Raw genomic sequence first — 5,342 nt, forward strand, 5'->3', positions numbered from 1 at the left:
TGATATTGATGAGTCTGGCCTTGGGATTTTCCATGCCCCCTTGAATGAATATGTATTTGAGACAACAGAGGTGACTGCTCAGGATAGTTAAGCCCCTCAAAAATTCTACTAAACCTTATGCCTACAACCTCATCCAGACTAATCATATTAGACCCTCTGGAAACAGGACCCATTTTAAAAAGCTTTTCAGGTAATTTTAACTTGATAGGTTTTTTAGAATCTCCTTGAATAGTTTCCAAATTATCACACAGAAAAATTTATCCTTAGACCAAACCTAAGGAGACTGAAGAGAAATAATGGTCTGTCCCAGCATGCATACAGACTGACAACTTGACTACTCTACTGTGTGCAGGATGGAAATCTATCACTAAGCTTTTGGAGGAGTTTCTTTTTTTTCATTGCAAATAGGTGGTGAAAAGAGGAAATAGTGACAGACTATTTTCTTGGGCTGCTGATGATAACTGCAGCAATGAAATTAAAGATGCTTGCTCCTTGGAAGAAAAGCTATGACAAACCTAGACAGCATGTTAAAAAGCATAGGATCCAAACTTTCTGTTAAATTCTAAAATTTCCCAAATCCCCCATTACCCATCTTGTCCATCTACCTCACAAACACATATCCCCACCCCCAAAATAAAAAACCCCAAAAAACAATAAAAAAAAGAAAAAAGGGGATTGCCATTTGAGATACTCTTAATTGTAAAGTATGGATTGAGTTAGACTATCAGAAAATTGCACCAGGATCATGTAATTCTGGTTCCATGTATAACAGCTTAAATTGAATGTTTCTTGGCCTGATGCCATAAAGAAGCAGCTCTATGATTTCTTTCTTTTTTTTTTTTTTTTTGTCTTGTTCGTCAATGATGATTTTCACATTGGAATCCTTGTGGAAACGTTTTCTTTATTCTGAAAATTAAGAATCGTGCTGTCTTACTTCTCCTGCGAATGTGATTTGCTTATTCTTTTAAGATATTTTGAATTTTACAAGTGATCACTTTTGTTTTAGTTTGAACATCCAGAGAGGACTCCCTGCAAGAACAGAGCTCATCACCAGTTATAAAGTTGGAGTATAAGATTGGAATTGACAGATGAGAAAGACTGATGATGGTGAGGTCATTTTTGTGTTCAGTAATCATGTTTGAAGTTCCTTCTACTCATGACTGTATGAGCTGAAACTCCCTGCTAATGATATAATTGGTTCTAAGGCTCCTGCTGCTGCTGCTGCTAAGTCGCTTCAGTCGTGTCCGACTCTGTGCGACCCCAGAGACGGCAGCCCACCAGGCTCCCCCGTCCCTGGGATTCTCCAGGCAAGAACACTGGAGTGGGTTACCACTTCCTTCTCCAATGCGTAAAAGTGAAAAGTGAAAGTGAAGTCACTTAGTTGTTTCCGACTCTTCACGACCCCATGGACTGCAGCCTACCAGGCTCCTCCATCCATGGAATTTTCCAGGCAAGAGTACTAGAGTGGGGTGCCATCGCCTTATCTGCTAAGGCTCCTAGATTAGCTAATTTTACCTGTAACATTGGATTATTCCTGTACTTAGCATCCCAAATCTGGTGAGGAGAAAAATATATTTATTAAACAGCAATCTTTTCATAGAGGAGACAAAAATCAGCACAATTTTAAATCTTCCAGTTTTCTTCACTAAACTCTTTAGAAAGAGTTCAGCATTTAGAAAACAGTTTGCCTTTCTTTCTCTTCCTTGCTTAAAAAAAAAATGCTAATCCTAAACATGAAATATATAGTTTTAAAATTTTGGTGAGAAATTATTATAGTCCTATATTTTTAAATGGTTTTATTGAGTATATACATAATTGAATTACGTTTGTTTACTAAAGAGTCTAATTTCATTATCCTTTGAACACATCTTGCCAGTTCCACAAAGTCCTGAAAGTGGACTCTTTGACCATCATAATACTAAAAAGATTTGATTGACAATGTTTGTATTCTATTTACATACAATCATATTTGAAAAGAGGGAAATTCATTTGATGACTCTCTTGAAAGCTTTTCTTTAAAGAATTGCACTATTGTTGGGACTAAGATCATGCTAAGTGGAAAATAAACTTTTATTTTACATAAAGTACGGTAAGCTCTAGAAAAGTTTACCATCCAGAGATTTCAGGTAAACACAGTTGGACTGTTAAAGAAGCAATTAGTAAAAGTGCATCATGAAGATAAATTTGGCGAGAAGAGAAAAAAGTTTGAGCTTTCATTATTTGAAGTGTGCTTTACCACTTAATGATGAGAATGCCCTGAGGGGATTCCTTTAATTTTCTTTTAGGAGTAGAAGAAACACAGCTTCAGGAATTGTTAGGCCCTGGGAAGCTGTGTGTTTTGGAAATATTTTCAAAGTTTGAGATTATCTTTGATGGTAATTATAAAAGCGTGTAGTAATATCTGTAGACCTCCTTCCTTGAAGTTTTTACAAGGAATTGGATTCAGTGTCTTACACAACTTTATTTCATTTACTCTTCAAAACACTAAAATGTAGACTTTCTATAATTAAATATTAATAAGTAAATTAAATATAAAATTAATTTTATATTTCAGCAGTCTTAGCTTTATAGAAAAATTGTACAATAAGTGCAGAGTTCACATAGATTTCATTTCTACCTTATCCCTAAATTTCCTCCTATTATTAACAATTTGCATTCAGTTCAGTTCAGTTCAGTTGCTCAGTCATGTCCAACTCTTTGCAAGCCCATGAACCACAGCATGCCAGGCCTCCCTGTCCATCACCAACTCCTGAAGTTCACCCAAACCCATGCTCATTGAGTCAGTGATGCCATACAACCATCTCTCCTCTGTGGCTCCCTTCTCCTCCTGCCCTCCAGCTTTCCCAGCATCAGGGTCTCAGGGTCTTTTCAAATGAGTCAGCTCTTCACATTAGGTGGCCAAAGTATTGAAGTTTCAGCTTCAATATCAGTCCTACCAATGAACACCCAGGACTGATCTCCTTTGGGATGGACTGGTTGGATCTCCTTGCAGTCCTAGGGACTCTCAAGAGTCTTCAACACCACACTTCAAAAGCATCAATTCTTCTGCACTCAGTTTTCTTTATAGTCCAACTCTCACATCCATACACTACCACTGGAAAGACCATAGCCTTGACTAGATGGACCTTTGTTGACAAAGTAATGTCTCTGTTTTTTAATATGCTATCTAAGTTGGACATAACATTCCTTTCAAGAAGTAAGTGTCTTTTAATTTCATGGCTGCAATCACCATCTACAGTGATTTTGGAACCCCCCAAAATAAAGTCAGCCACTGTTTCCACTGTTTCCCCATCTATTTGCCATGAAGTGATGGGACTGGATGCTGTGATCTTGGTTTTCTGAATGTTGAGCTTTAAGCCAACTTTTTCCCTCTCCACTTTCACTTTCACCAAGAGGCTCTTTAGTTCTTCTTCACTTTTTGCCATAAGGGTGGTGTCATCTGCATATCTGAGGTTATTGATATTTCTCCCGGCAATCTTGATTCCAGCTTGTGCTTCCTCCAGCCCAGCGTTTCTCATGATGTACTCTGAATATAAGTTAAATAAGTAGGGTGACAATATATAACCTTGACATACTCCTTTTCCTATTTGAAACCATTCTGTTGTTTCATGTCCATTAGTGTGGTACATTTGTTACATCTTGATGAATAGATTTATATCAACTAAAGTCTATAATTTACATTAGAGCTAGCATTTTTTGTTGTACTTTTTATAGGTTCTGATGCATGCATAATGGCATTTATCCATCATCACACTATCATACAAAATAATCTTCCCAAGCTAAAAATGTTATATGTCCTGCCAATTCATCTCTCTACCCATTCCCTCAAGCCCCAGGGAAACTTTGATTTTTCTATTTGCTCTGTAGTTTTTCATTTTTCAATATATCACAAAGTTGGAATCATACAATATATAGCCCTTTTCAGATTGACTTCTACTCAACAAATGGTGGAATAGATGGACAATCTTCTCAACAAAATGGTTAGATGGCATCATCGATTCAATGGACATATACGTTTGAGAAAACGTCAGGAGATAGTGAAAGACAGGGAAGCCTAGTGTGCTGCAGTCCATGGGGTCACAAAGAGTCAGATGTGACTGAGTGACTGAATAACTCAACAGTAAACATATAACTTCTTCCATGTTTATTAGTGGTTTCATAGCTAATTTCCTTTTTATTATGTAATAATTTCATTAAATGAAGGAGCTACAATTTGTTTCTTGATCCACTTACTGAAGGAAATTTTAATTGCTCCAATCTTTGGCAATTATGATTAAAGCTAATATGAGTATTCATTTAGAGAAATTTATGAGAAGATAAGTTTTTCATTCACTTGGAGTATGATTGCTGGATTCTGTAGCAAGCCTGTGTTTCACATTGTAAGAAGGTAGTCAGCCATCTTCCATAGTGGCTGTATCATTTTACCTCTGCCCTAGTAGTCAATGAGAGTTCCTGCTGCTCAACATCTTTGTCAGCACTTGGTTTTGTTAGCATTTTGGGTTTTAGTCATTCCAATATGTGAACAATGGTATCTCATTATTGCTGGAGTATCATTTCCAACCACTGAAGTGGTCAGAACAAGAGTTTTAAAGGAGCCAGCCTGTGGATATTCTCACTGTCTTGATATTTTATTTATTTATTTATTTATTTTATTTTATTTTATTTTTAAACTTTACATAATTGTATTAGTTTTGCCAAATATCAAAATGAAATTTTAATAATTAGGGAAGGCTAAACATTTTCTATATGAAGACCATACACATGTCCACAGACCTAGTTCTCATCTAAATCTAGTTTTATAAATGCTGATAATAAACCAAGTCTGATTTATATGATGCATCTTATGTGGAAAATATCTGTGACTCAAGTTATCTGATCAATCATGAGAAATGACAGCTCAGCCTGTATAATAATTTTGAAAATAACTATTGTTAATTTGATGATTACCAGTTTTCATTAAATTAATTGTAAGGTTATCATTTTTTATCTAGAACAAAATGAAGCCAGAGGTCTTGATATTTCATTTTGTCTGTGATAATTCCTAATTTTGTGACCTTAGGTGATTTCTTTAAGAACATTGTGACTCAGTTTCTTTTTTTTTTTTGTAAAATAGCATTAATAATAATAATACTTTTAAGGGATACTGGAAGAAAAAATAAACTGATATAGTTACAATGCTCAGAACAGTGTCTATGTGTCATAAGTCTCCATGAATAGTAGAGTGTTATTAGCATGGTGTAACTAATTTTTGAAATTTGAAAAAACATTATGTATTTTGCCCAAGTTTACCAGTTTAGAAAGTACAGCATCTAAGGTTGAATTTCGGGTTTATCTCTTGAGTT

The 5,342-nt window shown here is 35.5% G+C and overlaps 1 pseudogene; it reads left to right on the plus strand.

The window, feature by feature from the left end:
* The first annotated feature begins 4,706 nt into the window (after nt 1-4,706).
* LOC129623910 (uncharacterized) lies at nt 4,707-4,817 on the plus strand (annotated as a pseudogene).
* The last annotated feature ends 525 nt before the right edge of the window (nt 4,818-5,342 follow it).

Source organism: Bubalus kerabau, chromosome 11 (genome assembly GCF_029407905.1).
Source record: "Bubalus kerabau isolate K-KA32 ecotype Philippines breed swamp buffalo chromosome 11, PCC_UOA_SB_1v2, whole genome shotgun sequence".
NCBI classification, from domain to species: Eukaryota; Metazoa; Chordata; class Mammalia; order Artiodactyla; family Bovidae; genus Bubalus; species Bubalus kerabau.